This window comes from Bos taurus, chromosome 27, assembly GCF_002263795.3.
Source record: "Bos taurus isolate L1 Dominette 01449 registration number 42190680 breed Hereford chromosome 27, ARS-UCD2.0, whole genome shotgun sequence".
In the NCBI taxonomy this organism is placed as follows: Eukaryota; Metazoa; Chordata; class Mammalia; order Artiodactyla; family Bovidae; genus Bos; species Bos taurus.
In genome coordinates this window covers 12751420-12770728 of record NC_037354.1, presented here as the reverse complement: position 1 = coordinate 12770728, position 19309 = coordinate 12751420, and the positions used below count along the sequence as shown (strand labels likewise).

The following is a 19309-nucleotide window of genomic DNA, read 5'->3' as shown; positions in this document are numbered from 1 at the left end:
GTTTTATCAAAAGCTAAAACAGGAAAGCATGAGTATGCATGAATTAGCCATTTTCCTTGAGACTCTGTGAATTCAGTCATCCTTTTCTTGACAAAATACTACTCAACAGAGATAAGCAACAGCTGGGATGATAAAGATATGGAAATTTTCCAGGTGTTTCCAAGATACAGCCTAAATTATTATAGAGGTTTTGGAAAATAACTTCATTTTAAGGTCCCATTTTAACACACATTGACTTGAGAACTTGGGATTTAATTATTCATTTCTATCTATTTTCATTTACTAACATTCATCTATCTTCAAAAGTCAAAGAAAAATAAATCTCCATCTTCACTCTGTGGTAATAACTGGACGAAATTGCTGAGACATTGATTTTAATTGTAGGGGTCCAAGGATGAAAACACAACTCCCAATTTTCTTCTGGTTTTCAGGCAGTATAAAATCACAATACTTCAGAAAATTATCAGAATGCTTAGGTAGTTGTAATCTATGTTCATTCTCCTCCTTCATTTCCTCCTCAATAAATAATGGATAAAGCAACAACGAGTCTTTGCTGACTTTTTAATCCACTAATACATAAAAAATTATCTCCTGGAAATAAATTAGCATCTATACAATTGTCTGCAAATGGTTGGAAAGTAATCTGGTGGTTCTTAAGATGCTCTATGCATTCTGTTTTACTTTTGAGCCAATTAATCACTCCACTCATCTCCTCGCTCCACCCCCACCTCATCCTCACCTCAAAAGAAGCTTCTGTCTCACTGAAGTGGAGATTTGTTCCATTATTTTTGCCCCTCTTTTTTGATTAGCTATCCAATTTTCTATAAATTGAAACTGACATATCAATAGTACAAATGTAAATGTTACATCATTCTCAAGTGGAAAGCTCTTTTTACTGGAAATACAGTTGATAACAGTGTAAATATAACAGATGTACTACTTAACAGCCTACCTGATTTATGAAAAGGTATTCTGGCCACGTGAATAATTTTCAAACTAATGTTTAGCCCTTTAAGAATCATCATACTTTTATCTTGTTTAGAATCTTAGGAAAAAATGAAGGCATTCCCACACCTCCAGAAATTAAGAAACTGTTACAGGAAATAAAAATAACCTGAGTTAAATGGAGAGATGTCCCTAGATGTACGGAAGTGGGTGAGACGGTCGTTTCATGAAATGGCTTCAGAATTCTCTTCTGTTATGCTTTTCCTGCTGTGCTTCTTGCATTTCTAAGTTTCGCACTCATTTCTTTCCAAGGTCAGTTGGTGGACTTCTCTCCTGACAAACATCTCAACTATTCTTTGGGCCTCACTCCTACAAACTACTCAATTAATTCTCAGTTGTCACTGCTGTTGGGTTTCCATCCTCAGATTATAATTACAGCAAATTGGAGGATCCAGCAAGGGAAGCCTGATAACTAATTCTGTGCCTAATAAACAAAATATATGCAGAGAGGTTTTTTTTTTTTTTTCCTTGAACTAATTCTTTTTCCTTTCCAATGTAATTTTAGACCCCTTCTGCCTTGAGGTTTTTATGTAAGTTACAGATTGATATATAAATAAAATACAATCTGGCCATATGCCATTAATCTTACATGCTCCCTGAAGTTACAGAACACACTCTGGTGCCCAGGGAGTTAAAAACATTGGAACAATCATTTTCGGTGTAAAGTTTATTCATAATAATGTTCATTTGTCTCTTTACTTTGTTGATATATAATACAGTGGACTGCAGGAGTATTATTTTATTGCATTTTATATACATAGGTTTAGTAAGGAAGATTGAACAAATAGTTCCTTTTAATCAGCTACCCTTAGAAAATCAAGTCCATGTAATGAAAACATTAAATTAGAACATTTTACATTAAAACCACCCAGTTTCTTGCATCATGTAGGCATACAATGAATACTTATTGTATTAAACTTCATAAAACATAATCTTTTCTTAAAAATGCTTACTTCTGCATGAAAAGGAACCTCCTTTAGCAGGGACCCCTTAAAATAGCATTATTTGTTTCTTAATACAGATTTTTAAAAGTATTTCTCTGTGCTGCTTTTTTTTTTTTTCTTTAAACATGTCTCATAGGGGTTCTTTTTTGCCACTATCACAAAATGGATATAATCTGAGCAAAGAAGCAGCAGACTCTTAAGTTGTGATTCTGACATAGATTATTTGTTCAAAAGTAATTTAAATAATCATAATATATGGAGAATTCATACTTTTATCTGGGTGGTCTACAACTCATAATCCAGGACAAGGCTTTTATAATCTTTATGCTCTTCTCAGAAAGGCCCATTTTGTAGCCTGAAAACTGTTGCTTAGGAACAGTCAATAAATACTATGAGGATCACAGATTTTATCTTGTTAAACACATAAACAGAGTGTGAGTCACATTTTCACTTTGGTGCCTGCATAGCTTCAGCCTTACAACTTAATTTTGGGCATTGAATTAGCCACATGTACAAGTTATACTAGAAGTCTCTTAAAAATGCACCATGTATATTCTAAAGCTTATAAGATTTAGAGCATATTAAAATATAAAGGTATAAAAACTATTATATAGTAAAATACATAAAAACAAAGCAACAAAAATCTATTGTGGCAGACTCCTTGTTTCCCATCCCCTCAAATTCCTCCAAATCTACTTTCTCTTCTTTCTGGGAACCTGGCAATCTAGCTAAAGATTAATGTTCCAGCCTCTCCTGGAGATAGTGTGGCCATGTATTCACATTTGGGCTAATGGAATGTGAGTAGTCATCTCCAGAACCTTGGCTTTTCCATTCTTGCCAATGGTGAGAGGTGGACACGGCAGTGACTGCTCAGACTACACAGACACAGATGAAGATTAACACCCTCTTGGGCTTGCTTCTTTCTTTCACTTTTCTTCATAGGAAGGACCAGAGAGGGCGGAATAGCCATCATGACTTTTGCTAAATGTGGAAGCACAGTTTGATTTGCTATTTGTCACTCTCCTTTCATTGTTCAGCCAGTGTCTATAGCTGACTATCTTCTGTGGCCTAGACCAAATGCCATAAATAATATTTTGAATTTTTCAACTAGAAATAATTTATCCTTTTTCTGCTGCTGCTGCTGCTGCTAAGTCGCATCAGTCATGTCCGAGTCTGTGTGACCCCACAGATGGCAGCCCATCAGGCTCCCCTGTCCCTGGGATTCTCCAGGCAAGAACACTGGAGTGGGTTGCCATTTCCTTCTCCAATGCATGAAAGTGAAAAGTGAAAGTGAAGTCACTCAATTGTGTCCAACCCTCAGTGACCCCATGGACTGCAGCCTTTCAGGCTCCTCCATCCATGGGATTTTCCAGGCAAGAGTACTGGAGTGGGGTGCCATTGCCTTCTCCGATCTTTGTCTAAACACACACAAAATTGTATCAGTATACGGGGGCTCTCCAGCATGCATTATCATTGTATGTATACCTTGTGCTTTGCTAAAATGTGTGGTTCCTCAGTGAAGGATTTCCGATTTATTTTATAAAACTCACAGTGTTTTGCATGTACTTAGAGCAACATAAATGTGTTGATTGTAACACTGAATGAGTAAATTCTCATTTATTAAATTATAAAACAGTGCTTATTATGATTAAGGAAATAATATATTATAGTAATATATCTTATTTGTAAAAAAATATTTTATATTAATCTAGAAGCCATACAACCTAATAATAACAGCAATAACAGTATGGGGAGGGAGGAGGGAGGAGGGTTCAGGATGGGGAACACATGTATACCTGTGGTGGATTCATTTTGATATTTGGCAAAACTAATACAATTATGTAAAGTTTAAAAATAAAATAAAACTAAAAAAAAAAACAGCAATAACAACCTAATCTTTTCCTTTTGCCATTCAATTTAGATACAACTAAATGACATACATATCAGATGGGAATAGTACTTTTTTTTTTAATTAAACAACACTTTTTTCCATCTGTTTCTATTGATAAAATTTTTAAAAGGCTAGGACGTGACTACTACAAATGAGCTACATTATATAGTTAATCATATAAATATCAGACTGATCTGATTTTGGTTGGAAAATCTATAAGCAATTTTAAAAAACACGTCTGACATTTACTCAGTGGCTATCTTATTTTCTAGGTTTTATAAGATCAAACCATGTGTCACCTACCAAATTAAGGCATGGCAGATTTTGATTGATTCTCAAGTTAAAATTAGGGCTATCAAATCTGTGTTTGATATTATTAGCTGAGTCTCAGTGTAATTAGCACATGGACATATATGATTTTAAATTTGTTCTTAATACTTAAAAGTTTGGGAACCAGAAAAGGAAGCCTCAAATAGACTTAGAAATGCACTAATAGATTTAATGTTCTCAGTTCTCAAATACTCTTACTTGAACATAATCTATTAAATCTGACTTAATTAGTGAAATATGCTAAGTATTTTCTCTCTCTGGTGTTCTAAATGCCACTTTCCACTAAGGCTAAAGAAACTCATGGTCTCAATTAGATTATGTGAATTAGATAGCATTATATTATATATTATAAAAAATCAAATCATTTTTCAACATTTTTTCTTATACTTGGGAGATTAGAATAACACGCACTTGACATTCAGTAACAATATTTCTTGCCCATGTGAATTTACGCAAGTTACTTAACTTCTCTGAGCCACAGTTTCTATATCCCAGAAAATTTGCATAATACATACCTTCAGAGTTAGTATAAAGAATAGATGTAAAAATTGCATGTAAAACATCCATTATAGGACCTGGAACAGCATTCATTATATATAAAACTCTGTTACACCTATACAGTGAAAAAGAAAAATGGTATTTTTCTACTCATTTCACTTACCTAGCAAACTTTTTTAGCTTAGTTAAAATATGTATCTTAAAGTTTTAAATGAGTAAATCATTCTATAACTTTAAAATAATGTTTGGTAGTTTTGCAAAATATATTTATTTTCATATGATAATTTGAGTGAATTAACAATTTTATTTGCAAATGAATAAATCTTACAAATTTTAATTCTTATTCTCTCATCATTACCAGGTCTTTCTTTCATGCTTGGTCCTCTCTTGTTAACATTTAAACACTATTGAGTATCTTTTTTGTTTGTTTGTATGTTTATTTTAATTGAAGGATGATTGCTTTACAATATTCTGTTGGTTTCTGCCATACATCAACATGAATCAACCATAGGTATACATACATCCCCTTCCTCTTGAACCTCCCTCCCACCTCACACTCCTCTATGTTGGTACAGAACCCCAGTTTGAATTCCTTTATTCATACAGCAAAGTACCATTGTCTAAGTATTTCACATATGGCAGTGTATATGTTTCCATGCTACTCTCTCCATTCATCCCATGCTCTCCTTACTCTCCACCGCCTGAGTCTAAAAATCTGTTTTCCATGTCTGTCTCCATTCAGATCAGATCAGTCGCTCAGTCGTGTCCGACTCTTTGCAACCCCATGAATCGCAGCACGCCAGGCATCCCTGTCCATCACCAATTCCTGGAGTTCACTCAGACTCACGTCCATAGAGTCGGTGATGCCATCCAGCCATCTCATCCTCTGTCATCCCCTTCTCCTCCTGCCCCCAATCCCTCCCAGCATCAGAGTCTTTTCCAATGAGTCAACTCTTCGCATGAAGTGGCCAAAGTACTGGAGTTTCAGCTTTAGCATCATTCCTTCCAAAGAAATCCCAGGGCTGATCTCCTTCAGAATGGACTGGTTGGATCTCCTTGCAGTCCAAGGGACTCTCAAGAGTCTTCTCCAACACCACAGTTCAAAAGCATCGATTCTTTGGCGCTCAGCCTTCTTCACAGTCCAACTCTCACATCCATACATGACCACAGGAAAAACCATAGCCTTGACTAGACGGACCTTTGTTGGCAAAGTAATGTCTCTGCTTTTGAATATGCTATCTAGGTTGGTCATAACTTTCCTTCCAAGGAGTAAGTGTCTTTTAATTTCATGGCTGCAGTCACCATCTGCAGTGATTTTGGAGCCCCCAAAACTAAAGTCTGACACTGTTTCCCCATCTATTTCCCATGAAGTGATGGGACTGGATGCCATGATCTTAGTTTTCTGAATGTTGAGCTTTAAGCCAACTTTTTCACTCAACTTTCACTTTCATCAAGAGGCTTTTTAGTTCCTCTTCACTTTCTGCCCTAAGGGTGGTGTCATCTGCATATCTGAGGTTATCAATATTTCTCCTGGCAATCTTGATTCCAGCTTGTGTTTCTTCCAGTCCAGCATTTCTCATGATGTACTCTGCATATAAGTTAAATAAGCAGGGTGACAATATACAGCCTTGACGTACTCCTTTTCCTATTTGGAACCAGTCTGTTGTTCCATGTCCAATTCTAACTGTTGCTTCCTGACCTGCGTACAAATTTCTCAAGAGGCAGGTCAGGTGGTCTGGTATTCCCATCTCTTTCAGAATTTTCCAGTTTATTGTGATCCACACAGTCAAAGGCTTTGGCATAGTCAAGAAAGCAGAAATAGATGTTTTTCTGGAACTCTCTTGCTTTTTCCATGATCCAGCAGAGGTTCGCAATTTGATCTCTGGTTCCTCTGCCTTTTCTAAATCCAGCTTGAACATCAGGAAGTTCACGGTTCACATATTGCTGAAGCCTGGCTTGGAGAATTTTAAGCATTACTTTACTAGCGTGCGAGATGAGTGCAACTGTGTGGTAGTTTGAGCATTCTTTGGCATTGCCTTTCTTTGGGATTGGAATGAAAACTGACCTTTTCCAGTCCTGTGGCCACTTCTGAGTTTTCCAGATTTGCTGGCATATTGAGTGCAGCACTTTCACAGCATCATCTTTCAGGATTTGGATCATCAGTACCATCTTTCTCAATCCATTTATATGCATTAATATAGGATAATTGTTTTCCTCTTTCTGACTGAGATTCACTCTTTTTGTTTTTGAGAGGCAAATAAAACAATTGCAGCACTTCCCTTTAGACTTGACTTTCAAGATATTAAGCTTTTCCCTAGAAGTATTATCATTAAAATAATATTGTACTGGTATTAAAATTGAATGATTTGATGAATGAAACACAAAAAGCAGTCTTGAACTAGACCTTATCCTTTAGTAATTACAAGCCATCATAAGCTAAAGGACTTAAACAGTTAAAAATGGTTCTAAAAATCTGGCTATTTGAGAGAAAACAAAAAACAAAAAACTAATGCTAGATTCCTATTTTGCAACTTCAAACAGGTTAAAAAGTTAAATGTAAAAAATCCAAGTAAAGAAATAAGGCTTTTTTTCAGGAAAAGATGGCAATTTCCATGCATGCATTTAATAATTTTCCTCTTGATACCCCTTAAAATATCATTAAAAACATATTTACATCATAAAGCTACAAAAAATAGGAAGCTTGAGATGGGGGAGAGTAGCAAAATAATTTTGGAGCCTAAAAGCAAATGATGAGTGGTAACATTTAATAGCCCAAGGGATGTTAAAACCTAAGCTGACAGTTGGGAAAACTGTGAAGCAGTCCTAGTTTGTCCTGCATTAGGGCCCCAGTCTGGAGATTCGTTCTCTGAAGAGGAAAACACAGACTCTCCAGGGATCTGACCTGACACAGGAGACAGAGTTACTACTCACCAAACAGGAATTAAGGAAATATGTATCAATACATACAGAGCACTCAGACTACCTCGCTCTGTCCTTTCCTCTACTCCCTGAAAACTGGCAATCTGACCTTATCCCTCCAGCCAGAATAATAATAGAGGAATTTTCTAGGGATTCTGACTTTATCAAGAAGAAACACCAAAATTACTTAACATCAAATAGCAAAAAAAAGCAGCCACATCTACCAAGTGTCTAGTTCAAAGTCAACACAGCCTACCTAAATGAGTAGAATTTTCATTTAGCATTTTTGTCTCCAACTTTTAAATATGAAAAATCAGCCAAAGATGACTAGAAATCTAAAGAGGCTTTTAGCATAAAAAATGGAGATCAAAACAAATAACCCAAAACAAAAAATCAAACAGTCACTGTGCAGGAAGAAGAAAGCTTTAAAATATTTTAATTTTCTCATAGATAGAAGATATTTCATCCATGGAAACGTATATGGGATGTTTACTAAAATAAGGTACATTTAGAAAACAAAGAGCTTTTGGAAATTAAGAACATGACTGTGGAAATTAAAAACTCAATAGAATATTGAAAAATAAATTTGAGATGATCTGATATGGGAATTACACAATAAAATATTAGAGAACTGGCCAAGGAAGTATAATCCATAAAATAAAAAAATAAAGGAAAATGGACTAAAAGGAATTGCTATTAAGAATTGTGAAGGGTTTGAGATTTCAGTCTACCGTAAGCTAATAAGTTAGCCTACCAAAGATTTATAAATACATGTTACAGAAGACACAGTACCCCTGTTTCAGAGATACAAACCATTTATTACTCATAGCAAAACAGTGGCTGGAACAGCATCCTGTGTTGGCTCCCAATGCCTGTCTCGACAGGGTAACACGGTGAGGACAGGAGTTTATCTGTGTGCATTATGGTGCACCACTGAAAAGGGATCCTAAATTTTAGAACTCTGACCCATCTGCTCTTACTCCCCTCCAGAAAGACAGAGATTATGAATTATCCTGGAACAGAAGCGAATACCTCCAGGAAGAAGTAGAAGTCTTTATCTTTACTGCTGCTGCTGCTGCTAAGTCGCTTCAGTCATGTCCTACCAGGCTTCCCCGTCTCTGGCATTGTCCAGGCAAGAACAGTGGAGTGGGTTGCCATTTCCTTCTCCAATGCATGAAAGTGAAAAGTGAAAGTGAAGTCGCTCAGTCGTGTCCGTCTCTCCGTGACCCGGTGGACTGCAGCCTACCAAGCTCCTCCTTCCATGGGATTTTCCAGGCAAGAGTACTGGAGTGGGCTGCCATTGCCTTCTCCCCTGGTACATATTTGGAGAAGCATGTCTCTAAATCTCTCTAGAAAGATACACAGTTACTAGTTTCTAAGACTCTTTACTGATCAGAAACGCCCTTGGGCAGGTCTAGGCTCTGAGAAATCATGGATAATTGCCTTTCAGCCGTCATCAATAAAATAATTCAATACAATTTCTAAGTACCGTATTGAATAAGGCTGAATAGCCCACTGAATGAATATAAACCCCTAGCAGGGTACATTACAATGAAACTTCAGAACTTGTGGACAAGCCAAAATTTCAACAAGCTTTCATTTCAGAGAAAAAGGTCTAAACTTCATACCATGGCATTCACAAATTCTTTTTCATATTGATCTTTCTTTCTTCAATATAGTCTCCTGCTAGCCTTCTGTTCCTGAATATTCATGGAAGGACTGATGCTGAAGCTCCAATACTTCGGCCACGTGATGCAAAGAAGTGACTCATGGAAAAGACCCTGATGCTGGGAGGGATTGAAGGCGGGAGGAGAAGGGGATGACAGAGGATGAGATGGTTGGAAGGCATCACTGACTTGATGGGCGTGAGTTTGAGCAAGCTCCGGGAATTGGTGATGGACAGGGAGGCCTGGCGTGCTGCAGTCCATGGGGCTGCAAAGAGTCAGACACAGCTGAGTGACTGAACTGAACTGAACTTTATATTACAGCCTTAAAGAACTATATTTTACATATTCTCTTGCCTCTCTTATCCTCCTGTATGTTTCTAATGGCTGTTCACTGTGATGAATTCAACAGTTACTTTATCAGAGAAACCTTCCCTGACTCCCCCAGTGCCGGAGTCTGGATAAGATGCCTCTCCTAGTGCTTAAGTCATCCCACCAGAAACTTTGTTTCAGTGATGTATTTCTCCTTAAAACTCCTATGGATGGGTTTCCTTAGAACGAGTTTATGAGCTCCACAAGAATACTTATCTTTAGGGTTCAGTTTTGTTTTTTTCTAAAATAACATTACCCAGTGTCATTGCCAAAATTATTGAACAGATTTGACATTGAATAATTTCTGGCTATTTCAAAAAATTCAAATATACTTTCAAAGGACAAAGACTTCTTCCCACTGAAAGTATTCAAAAAACTGTTGTCAGATGTAAGAATTCTGGAATGTTTGTTAAAAAAAAAAATCAAATTACAATAGAGTTATAGCTTTAAATATACACAGGTTGCCCAATACATACTTTAATTAAAAAATCAAATATGTAAAAGTACAGTTTTAAGTGAAGAAAAATTAAAGAAAATTTCAATTTTAGAACACAAATACCAGTATGAATGTTTTCAATCAGTGAATAGGGTAAAACAATATAAAAATGCAGCATGCCGCTTCTTACACAATTAGAGGATACCATACTGTTACACATCAGAAACAACCACATTAAGGAATGCATGAAGTAAAAAATGATACTGAACAGGAGGAATATCTTGGGAGGATGTAACGATATAGGCTTAGATTCTTAATGGGAAAAATATAAAAATACTAACATAGAGGTCTATTCATCTTCATAATTTTGTATGTTCATTATCATTCTAATGTCAGAATTATTATGCCATGAATCTATTATTTGTCATTAATATTTCCTCTCAGTGAATACCAATCTATTTTATAAGAGGAGAAAAACAGTAATGAAATGCTGACAGATGTACTTGGTGCTCAATACTTGAATATTTTAATCTAAAATTATGTGACAAAAAATTTAAGTAAATACACTACCTAACTTGATAAGAAGCTTTTTTGTTTTTTACAAAGTATTCATCCAGCACAATAAAGTATCATGGTTTTTAGAGAATGAGACACAGTTAAGGCATTACATGAATATAAAACAAATGTATGCAGTAAGCATTTAATATATATCTGTGAAGTTTAATACTAGGAGGTGGCTGTGAATCAACAAAATGAACCAGAATTACTTATTTAGGCATTGCTTTCATGATTTCAGATTTTGTTTTAATAAGCATTAAGGAATCATTTAAATTATGAGTAAATTGAATTTGTTATATAGACTATTGCTTAAAATAGTGGGCTATTTTCTAACATTTGGAAATACTGAGAATCCAAGATTTTCAGTGTCACCTGGTGATTTTTATTTGTTTTTGGTTTGGGCATATTTTTTTCTTCTCAAGGTGAATTCTGATGCCCAATGCATGTATATCAGTTACATGAAAAAAGGAGAAACTGTGGTTATGTTGTAAGTAGTGTATTTTTCACCAAATCTTTATTGAACACTTAGCTAAGGGCTGCAGTTTCCTACTGCTGACTATACAAAGTTGAAAAAGTGAGACCCAGTCCTTGTCTTCAGGCATGTCCACTGGGACTGCTAGAAATATTCTATTATAATTTAATGTAACAAAATAAAGATAAACAATAAGGGACTTACAGATGAGAAGCCTGCCCAATTAAACCTGGAAATTCTGGAACAGCTGACCAGCACCTTACATGGGGACATATATATGCAATTTCCATTGAGGACAAATCCCAAGTAAGCTTGGGGTTTGAAATAAAGTCCTGGCTTTATCTCTCACTTACTGTATGATCTTGGGCATACAGTAGATACTCATTAAAGTAGTCTAAACATCACTATAGGAAGCAAATCAAGAGCAATGAGAGTTTGGAATGACTTGATGGGTAAGATGAGACTCAAATAGACTTTGGGGATGGACGTGTAAGAATCAGGTAGACGGTGATCGGAAGAGACTATTTTGGGTGTGAGGAATGAGAAAGAGTCAGAGGAGAAAATATGCAGGATATGTGACCTAAAAGCAGGTGCAGGGATTTCACACCAGTAAGAACAAGGTAGAGAAGGGGACGACAGAGATGAGATGGCTGGATGGCATCACTGACTCAATGGACGTGAGTCTGAGTGAACTCCAGGAGTTGGTGATGGACAGGGAGGCCTGGTGTGCTGTGATTCATGGGGTCGCAAAGAGTCGGACACGACTGAGCGACTGAAGTGAACTGAACTGAAAGAGCAAGATATCAAATCCTAAGATCACAGAAATATCTTTGAATGAATTTCACAAAAGATTGATATAGTATCTTTAAAAACTTTTATTCTTCTCTTATATTCCTCACTAATTTCTTTCAAACATAGACTTAGAAATACTTAATGTAATATTTTGCCAACATTTATGGTAATTACTTCCTTTTTGTTCTTTTATTAAGGAACAACACAATTTTATGTTGAACGCACAGCCCCGATTTTCTCAGTTAGCAGTAAGTTATCTGACATATTTTGCAATAAACCAGCATCTGTGACAATTAATCTTCTTGTAGAACAAGAAAATTTGCCTTAGATTTTTAAATGTACAATCTTGCACTATTCACATCTTGTATGGTGAAGGTATAGTATGGTGAAGGTATAGCAAAGAGTTAGTTCATCTTATTCAAATCTATTATCTCTACTCCCTTCCTGCATAGTGTTTTTTTTTTTTTTCCTCCCCCTGCACAGAACTGAATTGGCTTTATGCCACATAGTTTAGTGAGAAGGAAGAGATGCACATAGCCACATTCTAGACAGAGATATACCAGATGCAAACAATACTGCTCTGCAAAGTTCACGAGAGATTTATCACAATAAAAGGGGCCAGAAGAAACTGGACATTTCTGGGTTACTGTGCTATTCCCTCCCGCTATTCTCTAACCATCTCAGACAGGCTGACAGAAACTATTGTTATAACTTCTGCTGGTGTTGTATTTATATACCATACTGGTGAGGCTGCCAGACCTCTGGAAAGGCAGAAGATATAATGCACTCTTTCAATTTGCACACAGAAACTTTAAGAGTCTATTATCTAGTTTACCTACAGTTCCTATCACCATTGCTGAAAAAATAGAAAAATGGCACCATCAGGTTGAAAATAGAATGTCTGTTCTGTTGTATGTAGAACAAAAGGAAGTTTTAAAAAATCTCTACAGGGACATCTCACCCCATGGCCATCTCCTGTAATTTTTCTCTTTGACATGAAAAACTTTGTCATGGGCAGGGTAATAGGCCCAGATCACCTGCTACAGATGACCTGTCAGTAATTGTGCATCCACATTCAACTACTAGAATATTCACATGCTTCTAATGTGTGATTTGGCAAGGAGGCCAACAATGAAATAATTATGTGAACCATCTCACCTGTATACATTTCTGCTTACTTTGAAGTCAGCGGGTAACCTCAAGATTCAAATCTATACCTCCCTTAACACATGATATGTGGTGAGGGATCAAAATCAAATCAAAGCTCTAAGACTCAGTAAAGGAGTGGCTAAAAGACTAGTATATTCTATGCTTCTGTTCATCCACGAAGTTGGCAAGAGTACATGCTAATAATCCCAATGGAAAGGAATATTATGAGAAACTGTTTCTTTCTGAGGTGCATGTATATATGGGGGTGAGGTGGAGAAAGATATTACATTTCATATGTGTTATGGTATATACTGATGAAAATTTTTTGTTTCTATCCTAGCTTTTCACATTTTTCTATTACTTTTTCATAAACTCTGGAGATACATATGCTGCTGTTGCTGCTAAGTTGCTTTAGTCGCATCCAACTCTGTGTGACCCCATAGACAGCAACCCACCAGGCTCCTCTGTCCATGGGATTCTCCAGGCAAGAATACTGAAGTGGGTTGCCATTTCCTTCTCTAGATAGATAGATAGATATAGATATATAGATATAGATACATACATAAATACATACACACACACACAAACCCTATAGTAGGTGCTCAGTTGCTTCAGTCATGTCCGACTCTTTGCGATCCCATGGACTAGAGCCCACCAGGCTCCTCTGTCCATGGGATTCTCCAGGCAAGAATACTGCAGTGGGTTGCCATTTCCTTCTCTGGATAGACTGATACACACACACACACACACACACACACACACACACACATACACCCTATAGTAGGTGCTCAGTTGCTTCAGTTATGTCTGACTCTTTGCAACCCCATGGACTGTAGCCCACCAAGCTCCTCTGTCCATGGGATTCTCCAGGCAAGAACACTGCAGTGGGTTGCCATTTCCTTCTCCAGAGGATCTTCCCAACCTAGGTAGGGATTGAACCCAGGTCTTTCACATTACAGGCAGGTTCTTTACTGTTTGAGCCAAGAGTGAAGCCCCTAGTAAGAGGCAGACCAGGGATTTAAACCCAAGAATTGTGGTTTAAGTGTGACTGGACTGTGCCTACCACTGTTGTAGCCACCGTCAATCAGGGCTGTTGAGGAATTAAATAGGACTGATTGGAATTGAGATTTGTTGCATTTATAAATGCACACAGAACTAAACCTAGGGAGAGAAGGAATGTGGTAATATCTTGAGTGTTTAACATCTCATTAAACATTTTTATATTGATTACACTCTGAGATAATGTTTTAGATGTAGTGGATTAAATAAAATTTAAATGAATTTCACATGTTTCATTTTACTTCGTTAATGCAGCTACTAGAAAATTCTAAAATCACATATGTGAATAATGTGAGGAATAAATACGATCCAATTACTATCTCCTGGGATATTAATAAAAATCATCATCATCATATGGACAAGATCTCTATCAAATACTTATAAACCAGGCATTGGGATAAACCAGTGTCATCAATAGTGTAGGTACTGCCTACTAGGGGGCATTTTAGAAATTTATGAGTCCATTTTTCAGTTGTCCTAATGATTGATGGGTGCCTTTGGCATCTAGCAAAGGACACAGGTAAATAATCTTAATCAATCTTACCCAATAAAGAATCACTGAATAGTCTTGGAGATGAAATATCATTTCATAATTATCTCAGCCTAACTTAGCCTAAAATATTACATGAAAACATACAATATTTGTTGTACAGTTTTACTGTTTAATGCACTAAGTTTTCCAGAAATTCAGCTATCATGTTAATCAAGGAAAGACTACTTTGGTCAGGACTTTACATAAGTTGTTTACCATTTTAACCAATTATGTGACTGATAGCAATGCTGCTTTTCACATTAGAGTTGCAGATCCAGCACACCTGTGTTTACGCTATCTGCCATATGCAGATGATGTAACAGTAAGCATCTGATTGCTTACTATGTCATTTAGAGTCATCATTCATGGCCATTTACATTTCAAATACACATTACTTTATTATAAACTGTGTTTCCCTTTATCTTTTCCTTTAGAGTTAAAGAATTATATTCACTTAAACATTATGTATGTAGTTAGGTTACATTATGCATAAGTTATTTTTTCAGAGAATAAGTAGGGCATAATAATATCTTAAGAAAGGGGATGTTGTTCTGGAAAGACTGAGAACTGACAGGCTAAATTTATACGATTAACTAATTTTATCACCCAAAACGACAAACTCCAGGAAGTAGGCACTATTTTTTTCATCTCTATTTCATAGAAAGAGAAGCTGAGGCTTGAAAAAATTATTTTAATTGCTCAATGTCAACATCTGGGATTCAAGAAATAAAATCTGACATCTTCGTCTATGTTCTAATCAGTATATCGTCTTTAATTTTAAATATAAATTAACTCTAAATTAAAAAAATAAAAATATCCAGTTGGAAGATATTTGAAAATGTTACCTGTTGATAACATTTGTTGTTTTAAATTTGTTTTATTGTTAAGTTGATTTGCAATGCTATATTAATTTTTGCTATAGAGCAAAGTGATTCAAATACATATACATATATATTCTTTTCCATTATGGCTTAACACAGGATATTAAATGCAGTTCTCTGTGCTGTACATTAGGATCTTGTCATTTATCCATGGTTTTTGTTCTTAAAGAATTTTTCAATTCCAAATTAGTGTCTTCAGTTTTTTTCACATAAAGTATAGGAAAAGGTACTTTGTCACTTGGTATAGAATCTCATTGTCTTAAGTTTTTGAATGTACATCATTAAGGAAAAATAAAATTAAGAATAGGCTTTTAAAAATGTATATCATAGGTGCAATATTTTGAATCTCCAGCTAATAGGAAGTTGCAAGATTTACATATGCATTTACCATATGTCCCAGAATTTCAATTTCTAGGAATCTATCTCAATAGAGCCACACTGGAAAGACTGTGAAAAGAAGTATAAACGTGACAATTCATTGCAGCACCATGTGTTGTACCAAAGGACTGGAAAGAGCTCAGATGTGCACATTAGGAACTAGTGGAGTAAACTGTGGGGAATATTACACAGCTATGAGAAGAAACAGTGTCATCTTTGCAGTGCTGGAGTCATTTTCAGAATATCATCTTAAGTGGGAAACCAAGGTAAAGAATACCCTACACAGCACTGGTGCTCAAAGTGTGGTCTCCAGAGAAGTGGTTGCACCATCATCACCAGGAAACTTGTTAGAAATGAGAAAACATTTGGGTGCTCTCCTAAACCTAGTGAATCAGAAACTCTGGAGACAGGACCCTATAATCTGTGTTTTAACCAGCTCCTAAGTGATGAGAGAGCTTCCCTAGTTGCTCAGTGGTAAAGAATTTGCCTGCCAATGCAGAAAATGTGGGTTCGATCTCTGGGTCAGGAAGATCCCCTGGGGGATGAAATGGTTACCTACTCCAGTATTCTTGCCTGGAGAATCCCATGGACAGAGGTGTCTACCTCCATGGCATTATAAAGAGTTGGAGGCAACTAAGTGACTGAGTACTCACACACACACACAGATGATGGGCTTGCAGGTTTTTGAATGTGATTGCCATGCACATCAACCCACTCCAGTACTCTTGCTTAGAAAATCCCATGGACGGAGGAGCCTGGTAGGCTGCAGAATATGGGGTTGCAAAGAGTCGGACACGACTGAGCAACCTCACTTTCACTTTTCACTTTCATGCATTGGAGAAGGAAATGGCAACCCACTCCAGTGCTCTTGCCTGGAGAATCCCAGGGATGGCAGAGCCTGGTGGGCTGCCGTCTCTGGGGTTGCACAAGTCGGACACGACTGACATGACTTAGCAGCAGCATTAGCAGCTATGCACATGCTACTGTTTATCATAGAAGGGAAGGGAATATAATGCAGACACATGCATATGTAATTATACTATACATATATGTTTGTATGTTTCTAAAAGAGAATTGAAACATTAAATAAACAAGGAATGATATAACTATATAAAATGGTTACCTGTAAATGAGGGACATGCACAGGAGCCAGACTTCTCTGAATATACTTTAAGTCATAGATTTGAATTTGGAATCACGTAACATACACATAAAATTTTTCTCAAATGAAACAAATGAACTTATATATACATTTGATGGCTTAATTAAACAGGGTATTTCTAGTGATTTTAAAGCAGAGTAATTTGATTGTAACCTTATTAAGATTTAACTAAGTAGAATGAAAAGAACTGCAAAGATATGTTAAATGATTTACAGTAATCATTTTGTTATCCATAATATTGATATTACTCATCTTCTCAAACTGCTGTATTATCAACATTACTATAGGTTCGAGGAAATAAATATGTTAATACCATTAGGAATTTAGAATTTCATGAAAAGAGAAAAAGAAGTATAAAAATCAAACAGCTTAGGCTAAAAGAATGTAATTCTAAATTTAAACTGGCATTGTTGTTATGAAATACAATATATGTCCTCTTGATAAATTTTCTTAGTTCTGTCCACTAAAAGGCCAGGAAACAAATGGCCACCCCCCCATTAGCAGTATGTGTCCCTGGAACACAACTGTGATTGCAAAATACCATTTCTCCCTAAAAGAAGCCCGAGTTCCCTGAGAAATAATTGAATTCAGGTCTGGGGTGGAAATATACTAGAGAAGCTTAGCCATCCTATAATACCAGAAGTTGAGGAAGCTATTAAAGATTATGGCGAAGTCGAAGGATTCTGACAAACTGAAGCAGTTTCCACTGACCAAGGATGGGACAGTTTGAACATTAATAAAACAATAACAAATTAAGGTATGTTAAATATGTGAAAATCCATTCATTCACAATGATATCAAACAAAAAACACATATAAAAACTTCACTGGTCATCTTTGAAATTTTGAGAAATTAATCTAAAATTGTTACCAAAATCTAAGTCCATGTGCTCAACTTACAGTGAGGCTAAAAAACACTAAAACAGTGGAGTTTGGAACAAATAATGGTTTATTACAGGGTTGTGCCAGGAGATGGACGATTCGTGCCCTGTTGCTGCTGCAGCTGCTAAGTCACTTCAGTCCTGTCCGACTCTGAAAGCTCTCAGCAAAGCCCTTTTCTAGGAAAGCTGAGGGAGGGGCGTGGTGAGCTGTTGCAAATCTCTTGGTGTCAAGAGTCTTTGTTCTGGAAGTCAGGTTACAGTCAGGTAACAGTATTCCTGTAATCTCTACCTATGAATGTTATTCTCCATCCTGACAAGAAAGGACTGGGTCCCAAGACAAAGTATCATCCTCCGAGGTCCCCATCCTGGCTAACAGAAAGCAGAGCTTGGCTGGCGGCTCCCTCAGGGCTGGGTCCCCAGACCTGCCCAGCCGTCATCTCTGAAGGAGCCAGGCATCCAGGACCCAACTGGCCCTCAGGCTCCTCAGGCCGCCCAAAGTGTGGGGAGACCAGGTCCCACAGAAGGCGACCCAGGCAGACTGCTGCTATTAGGTCGCAGAGACTGGGATGGGGGAAGGGCTCATGACCACCTCAAGGCCTGGGCGACCTTGGTGAGGGCTCTGGAGCCCTGCAGGACACAGCCCTCAGCCTATTCTCTAGGCCCGCAAGCTCACCCACTGGTTCAAGGCTGGATGAACTGGAGGGCCTGAGGGAGGCCGAGAACTACCTCTTACCTCACTCTTCACCTCACAACCACTGCTCCACTGTTGTCTGAATCTCCTCACTAACCATTGTTTCTTGACGGTTGGTTGCTAGTGGGCAGGGCCCACTACCTCACTGACCAATGACGGCAGGACCACTAACGGTTGCTCACGGACAGTTGCTTGTGGGCGTGGCCCACTGAGGCACCAACCAATGGCTGAACAGGACCTATTGCCTGGTAACAGGCGTGCGGGAGTAATGACCACACAGCAATGGCTACAGTGCTAAGGGCTGTGCTCACTGCACTTTGTTACAAAATATTTTGCAAACTGTAAAGGGAAAGAGACAAATATCTGACTTTTTGTTTCCGAATTAGTTGTATCTCAGGGTAACCAAATAAGTGATGAGAGAAATTTCTCTACAGTATATTTAAGCTTATCAAGGAATAAAGAATTACAGAACTGGACTATCATTATTTGGCAAAACTTTCATGAAATGTTGAATTCAGGCAATAATCATCATGGTAGCTACCTTAAGAGAAGGAGAGAGAACCTGATAGAATGACATACTTCCTATGAATTATCCTGGGAAAAAAAGCAACTAAAATTTTTTCAAAGCAAATTAAACCATCAGCTTATGTATTTTAGAGGAATATAAACAACTCTACAGAGTCCATCTGAATACTT

General features: G+C 37.1%; 1 protein-coding gene across 5 annotated transcripts in view; it reads right to left on the bottom strand.

Annotated features, from left to right (window-relative positions):
- TENM3 (teneurin transmembrane protein 3) overlaps window positions 1-18785 on the bottom strand; it is a 1022495-nt gene extending 1003710 nt beyond the window's left edge. For all 5 annotated transcript variants that reach the window (XM_059882199.1, XM_059882198.1, XM_059882197.1 and 2 more), the window contains exon 1: window positions 18656-18785. The gene's annotated coding sequence lies outside the window, so the exon portion shown is untranslated. The remainder of the gene's footprint in view (window positions 1-18655) is intronic.
- Window positions 18786-19309: the final 524 nt, after the last annotated feature.